Below are 19853 nucleotides of genomic sequence, written 5' to 3'. Positions count from 1 at the left end.
AGAAAACAAAATCAGATAATGAACAGTAGAAACACGGCAAAATTGTCAAATTTCTAATGAACACTTTGAAATTACACATATTACATTTTCCGCAAAACTATTAAAACAATAACTATTAATATATGAGTGCAACGAATAATATTAGGAAATTAGAGTTAAAGTACTAATGGAGTTTCAGAACGCATATGATGATAAACTTAGCATTTAGCGTTACCAATTTGAGCCACTGGAAAGGGTTTATATTCAAAATTCAGAAAGTGAGATGCAAATATCCTTCAGAAGATAATAATGCGAAAAACGAAGAGTTATAGAGAAACGACTTTGTAACACTGACGTAAGTACGCTACATATCTTATCATAATTCTGCTACAGCAGTCCATTTGACACTGGCCACCTCTTATAGAGCTGAGCGTTTTGAGTTGTTGTTTTGAAACAGAAGGAATACAGTTTTAAAACTCTGAACAGTCAGCCCTCATAGAAAAACGTAATTCTTCAATGTAAGAAGAACTGTATCTATTGACTCAAAAGAAATAACATATGTTTACTGAATACTTTGAGTGGAAGTTAAAAGCATATGTCCTGGATGAAAATTTCAAACCTAATACCTGATATTAAGTTTCTACCGAGTAGAAGTAACCTAATATTTGATAACGGGCTTCCATTAAATAGAAACAGAAAGCCAATGACAAACAATGTGTCATTAAGTATCGGATTTGGTGGGTCAGAGTTTTGATTTAATTCGAACCTTATTATTGTAATTATTTCGTTGACTAAAGCTTTTATCCATGATGAAACATACCTGACGATAGTAGCTATCAGGTTGTAAGAACACTCAATAAATTAATATTTATTTAAAAAAAACATCGGATTGAAAAAAAAAACAACAACTAAAGTGGTCTTTCATTCACCAAAATATCTTTAAGTTACTATTTATCAAATATAAAGCATGGGCCTACTTCATAGTAGTGTTTTCTGTTTGGTTGTCTTTCTACGAAATCCGACGTCTGGTTCTTTTCCTAACATTTAAATGGTTTAGTTTCCATTTTTACATTAATATATATCGTTATCATATTGTTGTGTAGTATCAGGGTTTCATATGTTCAAAACGTACCCTAATGTACATTTTTTCTTAAAGGATACGTTGGATATTGAAAGAAACTAATCCTAAATCCTATTTGATAATATTCTCACAAGAAGCGATACACCATCCTGCTACTGAATTCTAAAAACCATTACTACGTCTCCTAATACTTATGTCAATGGTTATTGTGACAGTTGGCTTGTGCGCTTAGCTTCCGTGACGTTATCCGCCGAAGCTGAATGTTTCCATACAAAAAAAGTGTGTGTGTGTGTGTATGTATGTATATATACTAGCAGCAGAAGAAAGGTCCACCTCTCGAAAACGCTCATGTTATAGGTTATATTTTTACTTTATTATATTTATATACATACAGTACTGTGTGAAAGTCAAAAATAATATTTCAGGCTATATTCATAGAACAATGGAAGGCAAATCACACGTGAAACATTAAAAGCTTATTAATCTTCAACTCAAGCACTTCCACTGAGTTCAGCATACATTGAATATTTTACTGTAATACAGTCTTTCGGACACTGTTGTAAAATATTTAATCAAACTGACTCTTCGGATTTTACTTCAAATGTCTCTAACACACTCTCATAAAGTTTATTTGGGAGTAGTTTTGATTTGTCAAGTTTCTGGTCTATTAAATGGGCCTGGCATGGCCAAGCGCGTAAGACGTGCGACTCGTAATCCGAGGGTCGCGGGTTCGCGCCCGCGTCGCGCTAAACATGCTCGCCCTCCCAGCCGTGGGGGTGTATAATGTGACGGTCAATCCCACTATTCGTTGGTAAAGAGTAGCCCAAGAGTTGGCGGTGGGTGGTGATGACTAGCTGCCTTCCCTCTAGTCTTACACTGCTAAATTAGGGACGGCTAGCACAGATAGCCCTCGAGTAGCTTTGTGCGAAATTCCAAAAACAAACAAACAAACTGGTCTATTAAATCATAGATATGCTTAGTTGAGGTGAGATCGGCGCTCTGTGGGAGACATTACATCTTTGAATTTCTCCAACAGCTTCTTTCTTAACTAAGTAATTTCTGCATGGGTTTAATGAGTGTTTGGGTAGTCCTTTCGGTACTTCTTAGTTGTAGAAATAGGTGCCACTATTTTCATTACTTATGGCAGAACTTTTGTTGGGTCACACAACCTTATAGTTCATCAACTATGTAACAATATTAAACGTTAAAACAGACGTCAATAATGCCAATACTCAAGACAGAGCTCTTATTGAATAACACAACATTATGGTTTATTAGATGCTGGCGAAAGTACCCTGTTTCACTCGGGTTATTAGAATGGTGTATCCTTGTTGGCTATGCCAGTGTGTGTTCTTAACCAATTTTAGCATAAACGCACAACCTACATGGAAGCACAAGAGCCATATCTTATAGAAGAAAACTCTTCTTTTCCATGTGTTTTTTTTTCGCTAATTTGGCTCATTAAAAAGATTCGCACGCGTATGCGCGCACGGACCCACTTGGTTATCTGTATGGCTATAATTTCTATTTGTTATAGAAGGGACATTTTCTTTATGTGATGTTCACTACCTTGCCTCATTAGATTCATACGCACTGGCGTCGATATGTAACACCCAGGTCACACCCACAGAATCCATTTAGTATGGGTGCAAAATTTCAGGTTTCTGTGTTCTTTCCTCTTGGAGTCATGGTGGTCACACACATACACAAGTGCGTGTGTGTCTGACTGTCTGTCTCTGATTTATATTCGTAACATAAAGAATCACTTCTTTTCTATGTGCTTTTTGCTACTTTGACTTATTAAAAAGTGTTCACACGCATACATGCATGCATATGAATAAGATAAGTAATAATACCTAGGCGCACACCCTCGTGGTCCACTTAGTATGTGCGCAAAACTTCAGGTTTCTAGATTGTTTCCTCTCGGAGTTATGGCGGTCACACACAAACATACCATTTTATTATTATAAATTTGAAGAGTAGGAAAATATTAACGTTTTTTACTATTTTTGGTTACATTTGTGAAATAAATAATCCGACAACATGCTACCATGGCATGGCCAGGTGGTTAGGGCGCTTGACTCACAATCTGAAGATCGCGAGTTAGATTACCCCTCACATCAAACATGCTTGCCCTTTCAGCAGTAGATGTGTTATAATGTTACGATCAATCCCACTATTCGTTGATAAAAGTGTAGCCTAAGCGTTGGCGGTGGGTGCTGATGACTAGATGCCTTTCCTTTAGTCTTACATTTCTAAATTAGGGATGGTTAGCGCTGATAGCTCTCGCGAAGCTTTGCGCAAAATTTAAAAACAAAGACAACATGCTACAATAAACCTTAAATATTCCATTTCTCTGAAAACAATTAAACTTATAAATTATTTAAACAAAGGATGGTAACAAAATATCATATTTGTCGTGATACTAAGCTAGTGTGTTCTAATGCTGGTGTTGATGTGCTGACTTTAGAAACTCCGTGAAGGTTACATTTCTGTAAGACCACTGTATCAAATACTGTTACATACAGTGAAAAGTAAACAGGCAATTATATTCTCATTTCTCAAGTAAGGTACATTGAATGAGTTTACATTTCCTAATTCAAGATTTCAGGTTTAATAATAATGATTACCTAATCAGATGTGATGTTGAATAATGTGCATCAACATTATTTTCGAAAAAAAAAAAAAAAAAACATAGATTCAGAAATGAAAACAGCTCATTTGGCAAAATAATATCATAAATAGAGAATACATACATATATGATTTGAGAAGTAATGCAACTTCTGTGAAATAATCACACTTTATTTTAATAAATTTATGTACTTACGATCAGATACGTTGGGTTAGTAAGGGTTACCTAGTGATAACATTAGCTAAAATTCTCTTATACCGGCATTAAAATCTAGGTATATGCTCACGACAAATCAGACCACTCTTGTGATAGACGTTATACGGAACTTTTCTCAACGGGATATCAAGCTTTATTATTGTGCACGAATGTGATTATAAGCTGGCTTTGTTTGGTTATTCTAGTTCATGGAAGTCAAGGTATCTTTTGTTCGGGTTTGTACACAATACCAGAAAGTGTATTGTTGTGGATCAAGTGTTTTGTGGAGGTAATTATAATGTTTCTCGTACTTCATAGTATATCACGTATAACTAATGATGTGATAGAGAACAAATGCTCACTCCATGTACTTGAGTTGTGTTTAATGCAGAATTTAATATATTAAACACAACTTATGAGATGGTGTATGATACATGTTCTCTATATTTAATTGTGAGTGGCTCGAAATTACAATAATAATAAAGGCGTGTGTGACTGTCATAACTGAAAGAGGAAAACCCCAGAACTTAAACCCTGAAATCTTGCTTCCGTACTAAGTGTACCTTGAGGGTGTGCACCTGATTATTATTACTTGCGCGTGCGCATGTTTTTGATGAACCAAGATAGTGAAAAAACGTAAAGAAAAGAAATGATTCCTTATATTACAAATACAAGAAATACTTAAAAGAAGTATGAATATCATATCTCCGAGTGGAAAGATTCAAGACAGCTGAAATTTTACACTAATACTGAGGGTGTGCACCTGGGTATTATTTACCTTATCTACGTACGTGAGCATATTTTTAATGAGGAAAGCTAGCGAAAAAACACATAGAAAAGAAGTGGTTCTCTGTATTGTAAATAATAACCACATACAAATATTCACATGCGCGCACTTGCGTATATTTGCGTTTCAGTGTGTATGCGACTACCAAACCTTCAAGGAAAAAGAACTTAGAAATCTGAAATATTACACCTATATTAAGTGGGCCCTGAGGGTGTGTAACTGGGTATTATTACTAATACACGTGTGTGTGCGTGTGCGCGTGCGCGTACTTTTATGAAACAAGTTAGCGAAAGGCCATATAGAAAAGAAATATGGCCACTAAAGGTTTAGTGGCTCAGAAGCTAATTAAGTTCAAAACATCTCCCACAGATTACAACAGCCCTCTAGGTACTAAAAATCTCGAAAGAGCTTCCAGAGATTACAATAGCTTACTAGACATTAAAGAATTCAAACATCTCCCAAATACGAGAATAGCTCGCTAGATATTAGAGTTGAAACATATTCCATAGATTACCATAGCTCTGTAGGTATTAAAAGAGTTGATAAGACCTCCCAAAGACTACCACTGCACACTCGGTATGTAAAGCAAATCAGGTGATGTACTACAAAGCATATATATCTCTCTACATAATTGGTAGGTGTGTATCGATATTGTGGTACGTTCAGTAATGATGTATTTCTAAGCTCAAACTTTCTCATCAGAAAATGTGAAGTTTAACAAACTAGTTAGACCTTATTTTACGTTAGGGAGCAAGTTGTTTCGCGTATCTAATTCTTAGGTTTCTAGTGTTAGTTTTAATATATTAACTAAAGATAATGAAGAACTGGATAAGAAATGGTTTGCTAATTCCTAAACTGAGATCAGCTTTAAACCAACAAAAATTATCTTATCTTTAACATTAATCTCTAAGGTGCTTATACAAGTATTTTTACTTGTAACTTTAATCATTTCTTAAAGTATCAATTTTTCTTTTAATTTCTCAGTTGACTAATGAAACAAAAAATAGTAACAAGTCCACGCCCTTTCTGAATGTCTGTGAATCACAGATATGTTGATACACTGTTTAACTAATATAATAAACAAAAATATAAAATTAACTTACTTTTAAAATTCAGCTAATTTTGCATTTCTGGGGCACTTTAACACATTTTATCAATAATGAACACGTACTAAGCACTTCCATTCTGCAGGACTTGAGAAAATTCCAACTGACACACCTACAGACCAGAGAACAATTAATAAAACGACTAGTGTTTAAAACTTGACACTTATATCCAATTGCCTTGAATCATTTTTTCTCTCATACTTGTAAAACTTTCTTTTTAACATATACTAAATTACTTCTTTTCTCACATTTTAATGTATATATTTTTATAACAAAAACACATCGGACTATCTGCTGTGTCCACCGACGGGAATCGGACCTCAGATTTCAGCGTTGTGAATTCCTTGATTTACCGCTATCCCACCGGGTGGTAGGGTGAACTCCAACGTGTTCATAAAATTATCTGAAGACAGAAAATAAATGATACGGTATTATGTTGAAATTGCAGGAGTTTCATATTCTCGTGACATTTATCAATTACATTAATACTATGAACATTGAAATGTACCATTTGTTTGTTTGTTTGTTTGTTTGGAATTTCGCACAAAGCTACTCAAGGGTTATCTGTGCTAGCCGTCCCTAATTTAGCAGTGTAAGACTAGAGGGAAGACAGCTAGTCATCACCTCCCACTGCCAACTCTTTGGCTACTCTTTTACCAACGAAAAGTGGGATTGACCGTCACATTATAACGCCCCCACGGCTGGGAGGGCGAGCATGTTTAGCGCGACGCGGGCGCGAACCCGCGACCCTCAGATTACGAAGCGCGCGCCTTGAAATGTACCAGATTTTAAACTTTGCAGAGCACACTGAAGGACCGAAACCATATCTATAAAATGACGACTATTCATTCTCGACATTTTTCGTCTACACCTGGGAAAAAAAGCTCTCCTTTACGTTATAACAAACAAACACAAAGTATCACTATGAATAACAACATTACTGTGGCTCTCGCTGTAATTTTTATAGACGCCTTCAAAGCTCTGAGAGTTTGTAGAAGGCGGTTGAAACGAGACAAAAAACTTGATCTTTTTTTCAGTATTTGAAATCATTACATTAGCCCTTCGTTTTGTAGTGTGTGAAAAAACTGCTTAGATTCGCAAAGTTTTGCGGTTGGCCATTCAAAATGTTGGGTGTAAAATGCTTACACCAAATGATGTCAACCGCAGTATAATAGTTAAATCTCTATTAGAGTTTATTCATTTATTTCATAACTTACAACATAATATTAAATTTACTGTTCATCACACCAGGGGTCATTCAGGCCCTTGCTATTCCTTGATACCCTGTTTTCTGTTGAAAACAAAAAACGTTACTAAAATCAACAAACAACCATGTATTAGTCCGTTGATTTCACATTTCACCTCATACCATCCACCTAATACAAAATGTAATATAACTATTAAACAACTTAAAAGAAAGTATCTGCACCATAAACGACTGTAAAACAACCTCCAGGTGGAACTTATGAAAACTTCTTCGTTGATAACTACTGTATTTCTAAAACTTTTAAAAGGTTTTTTCAAATATAGTTGGACAAAAGCAGTTCAATAAACCTTCACAGTCCATAAATGTCAACTAGATTCTATCCTTTGTTGATGAACCCCTCGCTAAGCATTTACGAAAAGCTATAAAAAAGTCTCGTTTCAATTTCCTTTTTGTACAAAATCCGTCGAATACACTAAAAAATATTGATTTTTCTTTCGGCTTTCATTAGAAAATATGATTGTTAAAAAAGTTGTCTTACTACAAACAATGAACTGGATGACTCTTGTACGATTAGAAATGTAATACATGAAATGACATGTACCCAGTTATGTAATGAGTACGTTGGTGAAACAAGAAGTCTAGTACATAAATGTTTTAAGAAACACGGCCATGTGATTGCGTATCTTGATTCTAAAGAGGTCACTGCTGAACATCTTTAATCTTTTAACGGATTGGTTTAGTTTGTTTTAAATTTCGCGCAAAGCTACACGAGGGCTATCTGCGCTAGCCGTCCCTAATTTAGCAGTGTAAGACTAGAGGGAAGGCAGCTATTCGTCACCACCCACCGCCAACTCTTGGGCTACTCTTTTACCAACGAATTGACCGTAACATTATAACACCCCCACAAACGAAAGGGCGAGCATGTTTGGTGTGAAGGTGATTCGAACCCACGACCCTCAGATTACGAGTCAAGTGCCTTAACCATCTGGCCATGTCGGGGCCCTTTTAACGGAACATGATTCTCTAGATAAAACAACGTTTAACTTTAAACTCTTTATAAGATGTAAGTTTCCTCGACCTAAATTCAGTCTCTCCTGACCCAATCTTATAATTCTAAAATAAAATAAAACAAATAACTCTTCATATCTGTAATTTTTATTATAACTTGTTTTTTGTCCAACTGTTTTTGATTTTTTGTCGCTTAGACATTCTAATTCTTTTTTAAGATGACGCGATAGACCGTGAAATTACCATTGCTAAATCAGTTCTTAATTACTGTATATGTTCTCTTCCGTTATTAAATTTAAGAATACTAATATTAGGCCTAACATCTCCGTAGATTAGTGATATGCTTTATCCTTCCTGAAAACCCGCAAGAACATCGTCATCAAACCAGCCGACAAAGGTGGCACCATTATCGTTTGGCATAAAGATCTCCATGTTCAAGAGGCTAACAAGCAACTAAGTGACTCCGCCTTCTACAAACCTCTCTTTGACAATCCTCTTCCCAATTTTCAGAAACTCATCAAGAACAGTACAGAAGAACTTATTAAATATAATCACATTACCCTTCTGTCTAAAAACATTATTCTTCAACATCCCACAACTGCTTTTTTCTACATGTTACCCAAAATTCACAAACGCGGTTATTCAGGATGTCCCACAGTCTCTGCCTATAACTACCACACTGAAATAATCCTTACTTACCCTGACAGTATTTTAACTCCTAGTAGACACCCTTCCTACATTAAAGATAGTTATTGTGTCCTTAATCTCTCAAATAAGTTTGTCTCTGCCATCTCTGCTGATTACATTTTCACCATGGCCATTATATCACAAAACGACAAAATGATTACACTTAAACATTTTCCAATCAAGTAAGTAAATTATATCCCCCCCCCCACGGAACCATACTTCGGCTAACTGACTTGGTACTTACTTTGAATGGTTTTAATTTCAACGGAAATACATATCAACAGTTACAAGGTGCCACGAGAACCAAAATGGGTCCATCCTATACAAATATTTTTGTTGATTATATATAGGAATAACTTTTCAGTACCTTCATCCACAAACGTCCTACCTTTTTTTTTTATTAGGTACCTCTACAATATTCTGAGTCTTTTTACTGTACACAAAGACGAACTCGACCTTTTCATTCACTATGCTGAACTTATCACCCATCTCTTACATTTACTTCCCAAATTTTTAGCCATAAAACTAACTTGACATTGTCACACCTACATTTACTTCCAGCGTACAATACAAATCCAATGACATTCATTCCTATTTACACTTTAATTATTTCCATCTCTCTGAGCACAAACACGCCATTTGTAATGGATAATTCCTACGTTTGAGACATCTATGCTACTACGACACTGACTTCAGATGTAAAACAAACGACAAGACTGGTTATTTTAAACACCAGAACTGTTCCGAAAATATCGTTGAGAAAGTTAAATTTTTCTGTCAGTTTGTGGACAAAACACATGGTGATAATCTCTTTAGTCTTTAATACCATCTTTTAATTAACTAGACAGAGAACCAGTATTGTCCAATACAAACAAGAGACAACACATCTAATAACACTTTCACCATTCCACCCTTAATTTTTTTCAAACATGACAGGAATTTGAAAGAGTGTCTAGTACATTACCTAACACATAGTGAATTGTCTTTACTTGTACAAACTAACAGAACTTTTCGGTATGTACAAATTATTTGTCTTATACGTGATTATATCACCAACTTATTTACTCTCTCCAGTTGTATCTTTACCTTTCACGTAAAAGGCCATTCACTTGTACATTGAAGTGCATTATTTACTGTATTCACTGTACTACATGTAAACAACTCTATATTAGGGAAATTACACGCAGATTAAATGACAGATTCCATGAACACCTCCGAGTTGTAAGTAATGGCACCCTCAAACATCCACTCCCAAAAACACCTGACAATATGAATGTTTTTCTGTTATTATATGCCTCTCACAACAAGTATGATCAAGTAAGCTTAGATTATAACCTTATATTTAAATTACGTTCTCTTGCACCACAATGAACTAATGAACATTTATTTTAAGTGATTACAGGGTTGGTTAATATCTGCCACCTTGCTAGTACAGCGGTAAGTCTTCGGATTTACAACGCTAAAATCAGAGGTTTGATTCTCCTCGGTGGACTCAATAGATAACCCGATATGGCTTTGCTATAAGAAAACACACACACACATACCCGTTAATACCTCTTTGCGACTCATACTTTCCTGAATATTATTATTAAAAATAAATTACTATTCTATCATTTCTCGAACTTACGTTTATTACTTTTCTGAGTTCTTTCAAGTTCTGAAATCCAATTTCTATCACTTTAATACCCGTTTTCCACTTTAAAACTGTTTATAGAACCGCTTCAACAATGTTTTTTTCTAATAAAATTTTTGTTACGTTCTCTATGCAAAAGTAACGTAATTTAAAATCTCTTTATACCCTATACCTTCAACGATTCTGTGTAAGCCTTTTTTCTATGTAACACGGTTTAAACTACTTGAACAAGGGTTTCTGCCTGAAGCGTTGCAAATAATAACAAAACTTTTGTCATAGGCGTGTGTTTTAGCGATTTTGAACATATTTTAATTATTTTTTCGCATCTTGTAGTCTCTTCTACTGTGTGTCTTTACTATTAATGATTTGAACTTGTATTTGCTACTGAAACATAGTGTATTATTAAACAGCCAGTACCCAATGAAATTTATTTCATTTCTCAACATTTCAACCTTACGGCTATACCAAGAGGTAGGACACAAGCCCACTCATAACAGAACAAAACGACTGGTTTAATTTAAAATAACAACAAAGTGTCTTCGTATATCGTCTGATATGCAATCAACTTATCGACAATGGAAAAGTAAGAAGATATTACACAGAAAGGTATTACAAGAATGTGATTCTTTTAATACTAGAATTACACAACTTTAAAATTTATTGTTTTTTCATTCATTCACTTTACACTTTCTTCGACAACGTTCCACTGAAACAAGCTGTAAAGCGAAACATTGAGACTTCAATTAAATTCAACAATTTAGTGATACAAGGTCGTTTATATCTAGAATAAAATATATTCTGTATACCAATATACACTACAAAAGTTAATATTCTGTATACCAATGTATACACTACAAAAGTTAATATTCTGTATATCAATATACACTACAAAAGTTAAATAACGAATATAATCATAATTAAGAAAATATTTACTGCTACACATTATGATTTCAAATGGACTAAAATTGAGTTAAATTGTAATTTCAATTTTGTAGTTCATTAAATACACTGCACAACAAAGTTTTGCTTCTTGAACACTGTTGGGTGTTCCTTGTAGATTTTTGGCTGCTGATCACGAAAATCACACCCAAATTTGCCCATCGCGTACCGTTTCATCGAAATCTTCAGTTTCACCAGGACGTTGCTACAATGGAAAACCGATATCAAGGCAACTGGAATCCGTCAATGCTTGCTGACTACTGTTGGACACTGCATCGTGATGCATCGAACATTGAATACAAACGAAAATCAGGAGCAAAACACTTTTAATTATGTTGAACTTAATAGCGTATTAGAAATATAAATGCAATTAAATATGTTATTGCCGGTAAACAGTTAACTGTCTATTTCTCAGAGTTCCTACGTGATGAAGCAAAACTAAAACTATATTTGTGCTTACCCACCAGGCACCTGTCACAATCAGCAAAAACTTTTCAGGAAGAAAAATTTTCAAAAAAATTGTTGTGGAGTGATATTAATGTCTATCAAATTGATAATATTTGCCAACAAGATTGATACATAGTTTTCCTTTCTTAATACAGATATATTTTGATACACAAACGATAATACAATTTATAATAACGGTTATGACAAATAATGGTTTATATACAAAAGTTTTACAAACTAACTTACAATATTGAGTCTTCTATCTGATTCGAAACTTTCAGGCCCGACATAGCCATGTGGTTAAGGCACTCGACTGATAATCCAAGGTTCGCGGGTTCGAATCCCTATCACACCAAATCATGTTCGTCCTTTCAGCCATGGGGGCATCATAATGTTACGGTCAATCCCACTATTCGTTGGTAGTGGGTGGCGATCACTAGCTGCCTTCCCTCTAGTCTTACACTATTAAATTAGGGACGGCTTAAACAGACAGCCCTCGTACAGTTTTGCGCGAAATCCAAAACAAACAAACAATCGGAACTTCATTGATATCTTGTCAAAGGCTTACGATGAATGAATTAATTTCAACCTGATATAGATACAATTCACGTAAAAAGGAGTTAACTAGCTCCCTACTATTTTTCACAGCTAAATATATACATTACCTTCATGAAAATACTAACGTCCATGTTATCCCCGCTGAAGATAAACGGTTTGTAATATTCGAAATCTATAAAAGTTCCTGGTAAATTATCTAAAGTTTCTGTTTAATAAGCGTTATTCACAGTTCTAGCTTACAAGGTTTATGGTATAACAAGCCAATACTACATACTGCCTCTTGGCGCGTCACTTTGTATTATAAGCGTGAAGCGCGTTTCTAGAAATTTCAGCCTGTACAACAATACTGACGATCGGAAGTACTCGTGTACATGGTACATTGTTGATTCTTACATTCGAGAATCGTCTACAATTTTAGCAAAAAAAGTAGGTGGGAAATTCGCAATAGACTCTTTACAGTACAAGTTACAAGCATTTCTAAATATATATTTAACTAAGACAAACATTGATATTAAAATATACATATAACAGTAAATCCGTCACAACATCTAAAACAAAAAATGTAAAAATTCAAATCTAACAAATACGTATATGTAAACAATGAATATAGTTAAAACCACACAAGTACATTATTACCAAATAAATAACACAATGAATTAACACGTTCACATATACGTATACATAGATCCACCATTTAAAGTGAGAACCATCTATCTGGACAGCTAGTATCTGTTCAGGAAACCGTGACATTTTCTTTATATTGCACTAATAAAACGGTGATCTGATTTAGACACTTCGTGCTCATTAAAAAAATGTGTTGCTACCTCACTTTTATCAACATCACCCATCTTTGTAGCATGGAGATGTTCCGTGAAACGTTCTCTTATACATCTCTCACTTTCTCAAATATATTTTAAATTACAACTTTCACAACACATTCTGTAAATTGCACCTTTCTCCATAATATTTTTCACGCGTATTTTCCCCAACTTACCTGTACCACAGTTGTTGTTCTGCAAATGATAGTGTGGTTTAAACTTTGATCATTCATCCACATTGATTTTGCGTCACCTTTAGTGTTTAATTACAACATTTGATTATTTTTGTTTTTTGTTTCTTGTACTTTTCCAAATCAAAATCATAAATAACTCTTGTGAACATCCATATCTCCTTATGGTACCAAACGTTAAACTTTTAAAACTAATTCCACAAGTCAACCGTGTAATATTCTGAGAGTCATAGATTACCTTTGCAGTAATCATATAGCAGTTGCAGGAATTTTCCACAAAAAACAAGTTCGAAGCAAATAAAGGTATTGGACCGAATTTAAACAAAGTGAAGCAATCTTTTAACAAATCAAGTATACGTGAACCAATCACGTTAATCTTGATTCCCAATCGTCACCTTGATCCAAGTGTTATATTTTAACATGTTGAAATCTAAAATATTTTTCCAGTGTAGAAAAAAACATGACATTAATGATATAATATCCTCGATAACAATCACAGACACAAGAGATACGTCAAACATATCACAAGCCAACACATCGACAACCGATGGTATCATCATTGAAGTTACCAGGCGGTGGGTGGTGATGACTAGCTGCCTTCCCTCTAGTACCTTTGCGCGAAATTAAAAAAAAAAAAAAAAACACAAGTTACCAACTACATTTCACGAACAGCAGCGAGTCCATTAAGCACAAACTAGAACCAACCAACAAGAACAAACTACACAAATTATAGTAATACCGAGTGACGTGGGACATTTTTATCAAAGAACTTAAATATTTTCGTATTAAACGTAATGCTGAAATACTTACCATGGCAAGTTCAAGAATAAGTTTTCCTCAGGTTAGTCAAAAAACGTATTTCACTAGTTCGTCTAAAATTCTAAATCATGAAGTGAACGATAAAATCCCGAAAGTTAAAATGCGCAGTCATTCTTTGGGTGAAAATTTACAATATGACCTTTAAAGATAATTCGAGTATGCTGAACCCGAATAACCATGTTGCCAAGCGCAATTCTGATGATAAGTTAGTCAACAATGCAAAACGAAATGGCCGCTAGAATCACAATTTTTCGCATAGGCAATTTAACTTAAGTTAGCTTGGCTTGATTCAAGAACAACTACAAAGTGCTTTCTGGATATTTTTCACACACAACTTAGGATGTCCGAAGAATGATGATGTATGCTTTACCACCACGCTGCTATCCTGCATTATAGATTTTTATGAATAAGAGCAACGTTGGAAAGAAAATTCTTCAGATTGTCCGAAACGTCAGGTTATGACACCTTATTGTTTGGGTGTAGTTTTTACGGCCATGACGTTTTCTTTGGTGTTTGGTTCAAGAAATCTCAAATTGACCCATGTATCAGAGAGACCAGTTTCACTTGTATGTTGGCTTTTAGTTTATAGAAATATGAAGACTGCCGAGGCGTGATATAAACTTACTACTTTACTCAAGAATGGCTCATTTAACTCCAGGAATTTATAATACAGTTCTTGGTCCACTATCAAGTAAGGTTAACCAAAGTGAGATGAAGTGCACCGTTGTACAATCGTATTCAAGGTGTCAATTTGATGAGCAGGTGCAATTATGTAAAATCGGCCTATAACCAAATGTTGTTTCAGGTTTTTTATGTGATATATTAATAGTTTAGTTGGTCTAATGCACAGATTATCATTGTTCTGTCACTGGACAAGGAGGAATGGTTTGTCTTTTGCACGAGTTTTTTGAACAGCGTGGAAGTCCTCATCAGATTCCATGTAGCAATCAAAGATGGGTTGTCTGCCTTCGACAATAATGGCAAGTACTATTTGATCTATCATATCAGGAAGTGCGAGAGCATTTACTTTGACAATTCGATGTATTTGAAGGGAATATCGACTGGGGATCGTCTCTGCTATGCTGGAACTTCTGTTCCATGAAAGGTGCTTTAACATCAAGGGTTGAGTTATTGATGTCAAAGTTATCAACTGTAGTGTGTGTTAATGTGTGAAGCGACAAAGTTTGTGGATCTACGGCACCAGTTTCCATATCCAACAAAGACAAGTCATGTTTCGCTAAAGATGTGTAAAGTTTGAGAATTTGATTGCAACTGGGTACATGGCAACCGTTATTCATCGCAATATATTAATCTCACAGAAATATTTTTAAGAGCAAGAAACCACACCTGATCCACCTTTACATAAACTATTTCGTTTAACTTAACTGGTTTTAGATTCTTACTTCACATGCTTTCATTTTTAGCTTGGATGTTTCTTATCAAGTACTATGATATACAAAGGGCAATCTGTGCTCTACCCATTACTGGTATCGAAGCTCAGTATCAAGTGGTTTAAGTCTGCAGACATACCGCTGTGCCACTGCAGGGGCTTCACTTTTAGCAGTTTGCGATTGTTTTGGAAACAAAAATTGTTCTAATTTTCGAAAATGTCTTAGTAATTATAAGGAGATTCTGCTGAATCATATCGTAAGTTTCAACAGATGTTATGCAAACATATCAGTAATAGGATGGGAGCAGCAATTTTGTCTATGAGAGAGTTACACCTTCGTCGACCACATGTGTCATTATATCACTCTACGATACAACACCAATATGAGAAAACTCAATGTCCTTTTTTAAATATCAGCATTACCATATAAGGTGATCATTTAATTATCAGGATTCGTGAAAAAGGCACAGATTCACACAGTTGTACGGTTCCGGAAAACATGTTATTTTTATATCATTTTCAAGGGTATCGAAATCTGTACTAGTTGCGATTATCCAATACACCATGTTTCTGATGCTCCTATCAAATAAAGCTAGTGTTACAACGAAGGCGAAACTCTGGATTCAGTAATGGAGAAACACACATTTAATATTTATACCCTATTTTCCTACAGACAGGAAAGAAAGTTAAGAAACTTAGCTGTACATAATAACCTTAAAACATACTCTAAGAACCACACAGGAGTGCGTAATGAACAGTTGTGCCACCATTTGAATCACAAACAATATTAGTTGCATACGCAAACGAAACAGTTTCAGTGTTAAACATACAGTTACGAGTGTTTGTTTTCGAATTTCGCGCAAAGCTACTCAAGGGCTATCTGCGCTAGCAATCCCTAATTTAGCAGTGTAAGACTAGAGGGAAGGCAGTTAGTCATCACCACCCACCGTCAAATCTTGGGCTACTTTACGGATTTACCGTCACATTATAATGGACCCATGGCTAAAATGGCAAACATGTTTGGTGTGACGGGAATTCGAACCCGCGAACCTTGGATTACGAATCGAGTGCCTTAACCACCTGACCATGCCGGGCCTAGTTACGTGTGTGTGCGGCATTATCTAAGGTACGGTTTAGGGTGCAGAAATTTGTTAAAGTTTACTTCCGACAGACAAAAAAAAGATTCGGAGACAAATAAGGAAAAAATATATAAAACATTAGTCAAAACTTTAACGATACATTTTACCAGCAGTGTACACACACACGTGAAAAGGTTATAACAATAAAGCTACAATATTGATTTATTATATTTTTCTGAAGCCTTTCGTTTTTTTAAGATTTACTTCTTTTTCACATGCTTATAAAAACAGCTTTCTTTATTTGTTGGGATTCGCGCAAAGTTACACCAGGGCTATCAACACTAGCCGTCCCTAATTATATGATAAGTTTGTATCTGTGGTTTGCTTTGAATTTCGCTCAAAGCTACAGGAGGGCTATCTGCGCCAGCCGATCCAAATTCAACAGTGTAAGACTAGAGGCAAAACATCTAGTTACCATCATCCACTGCCAACTTTTGGGCTACTCTTTTACCAGTGAATAGTGGGATTGACCGTCACATTATAACAACCCTATGACTGAAAGAACGAGCATGTTTAGTGTGACGGGGATTCGAACTCGCGACCCTCGGATTACGAGTCGAGTGCCTTAACCACCTGGCCATACCGGGCCAATTATAAGTTATAGAGTAGAATGAAGACATATAGTTAACACCACCCACCGCCAATGTTTGGATTAATATTATCTTACTATATAATGACATTTTATCGTCACTCTTATAACGCACATTTAGCCCCAAAGTGCGATTTTATATTCATTTTAAGGTAATAAAGACACGCGAACCACAAACTTCACTTCAACAGTTCGGTACGTTAAACAATGGATCACGCTAACCCATAAAAGAACTTTAAAAGATCGACAGTAATGGTTTATACAGTAAAGTATTGATATTTTAGAAGTCTTACATTCTCATGAAATTTATAAATTATATTAATACCTGCGTATAATAGTTTTTATTTAATAAAAGTAATACACAATTTAAACCATGATTATTTACTATTGTAAAACAGACATTTTGTCACATGAATCGATCATATTTATTCAGTTCATCATGAGACAGAACGAAAACAGATGAGGCAATAACCTATTATCGTATATCTAGAAAACTCATTCCTGTAACATATCAATTTAAAGTATGTGTGTCTATTCAAATGAAAGAACATTAATCAATACATGTATATATATATGCGTGTCTAAGTATAAATATATATATATATATATGAAATTTCACAGAAAAATATATATACATATCTACGAACTATACATAACGTAAAATATTTAACATAATTTTAAAACAATAAACAAAACACATTTTAAATAGGCCCGCCAGTGGCTCAGCGGTACGTCTGCGGACTTATAACTCTAAAATCCGGGTTTCTATACCCGTGGTGAGCAGAGCACAGACAGCCCATTTAGTAGCTTTGTGCTTAATTCGAAAAACAACATTTTAAACAAATATACACACATTTATAAACTGTTAATCCAAAGCATAACTGGAGGACTAAATTTCCTCATTTTCTTCTGTATTTACAAGAGAATCTTTGTATTAATATCCCACGATTCTCTTATACTTTAGATTAATTACTCAGAAAATACATTAATTAGGACTCACACCAAGAGATACAATGGTTATAGTTAATAGCATGTTCTGTTACACATAATCAACTGCAATTTTGCTTTTTACTGCAAGTTTGTATTCATTCACACATTTCAACAGTACTTCAAATATTACTTGCCTGATTTTTGTTAGTTATTTTTTTAATTATTGTAAATACATATTTTGTCTTTATATACCTATCAGATTCATTAATGTTTTTCCTTGTGTGATAATGGTTAGTATTTTTATTATCACTGAATAATTTGTAGGAGTAGCTGAAACAAATATTTCTTCCTTTTCTTAAAGTCTGTAAATTTATAATGCTAAACACCGGGTTTCTGTTGGATATACAAGACTATTCAGTTTAAGAGATATTAGTTGGTTTATTTCGTGATTTAATATTTATTGATTATTTAATTTTTATAATAATAGTGTTAAAAGCTAATTATTTAAAAAAGTAGTGGTTATGACAAGTTTTGCTATGTAATTTTACGAGTAATACGTTGTGTATGTAATGTAGTTTAATTGTTGTACTATGGTTTTGTTGACGTCATCTTACTCGAGCCTTCTAAGATTATCTCGTTATTTTTAATATTTAAATGGATAGATTTTCTGGACTTTTTGTCACGTGTTATAAAATACATGCAGATACAGTAAGGTAAGTTAGTGAAAATAAAATGAAGTGAATTTTTCTCATTATTTCTCGCCTACTGGCCAAAGTATGAATGCAATAAACCACTTTAGCCTTGTGGCATAAATTAGAATCATCCCAGGATGTGCATTGGTCAGCTCTACCAAAGTGATCCCGAACTGCGGGCATTTACGTTGGTTTTCACAAACTGCAGTGATTCCACGCCCTAATCTGATATGCTTTCCCATATCACATGACCCTGCGGATGCTTCAGAGTTGTATACTAAAAGTGGTGGATAAAATTTTCTCCACATCAGACTTGTGAAGGTTCACCTTTGATTCGTTTGAGAATATCACTTTGTTCTACGTTGCTTCAGTCCAATCAGCATGCTCTTTGGTCCAATTCACTTTCACCTTGTTGGTGATGAGGAGGAGGTCTATCTTCTTGACGGGAGACCAGTTGAATACAAACCAGACTGAACGATGCACACAGTGACAGTGACCCCTGAAGTTCCCTTCCATGATAATTTGAGACCTGTGAAAAACAGTCGGCGATTCAGTTCTAAATAAAATAATCCACTGCTGTGAAAGCTTTCTTACTACTTTTCTTCCGTCGTTCCATACATTCAGTCTTTTGTATATCTCTGCTCCTAGCGACTCACAGTAGCTTGGTTAAATCTGGTTATTCTAGCAGTCTACCTTGTCGAAAGTCCCTCCTTGTTCAAAGAAACATTGACTGTTTTTCTATGAAGTTAACCTGGCCACGTGCATGCTATATATTATAGCTTTCTACACTCACTCTTAGTTAGAAGTTTTAGCTATAGCCAAAAGACGATTGATGTAATATACAGACAGTCTATAAAATTGCTGATTGTGATAATTAAAGTGCTGCATTATCTATGAAACACATTTGCACCTACATACATTAGGGCTTCAAAACAGACGATAATTTCTAAGATGTGTGAAAAATTGAGGTGATGCAGTATATTTTTCCACCACTATAATCAAACCGTATATAAATTGTATAACCA

General features: G+C 34.8%; 1 long non-coding RNA gene across 1 annotated transcript in view; it reads right to left on the bottom strand.

Annotated features, from left to right (window-relative positions):
- Positions 1-19853, bottom strand: part of LOC143258275 (uncharacterized) — a 61083-nt gene that overhangs the window by 12562 nt on the left and 28668 nt on the right. The window contains exon 2 of the long non-coding RNA XR_013032249.1: positions 5779-5893. This is a non-coding gene — a long non-coding RNA (uncharacterized LOC143258275). The remainder of the gene's footprint in view (positions 1-5778; positions 5894-19853) is intronic.

The sequence above is a fragment of the Tachypleus tridentatus genome, chromosome 7 (genome assembly GCF_004210375.1).
Source record: "Tachypleus tridentatus isolate NWPU-2018 chromosome 7, ASM421037v1, whole genome shotgun sequence".
Taxonomy (NCBI): domain Eukaryota; kingdom Metazoa; phylum Arthropoda; class Merostomata; order Xiphosura; family Limulidae; genus Tachypleus; species Tachypleus tridentatus.
Note: the sequence above shows the minus strand (reverse complement) of the source record. Positions and strands in the feature narration are given on the sequence as shown.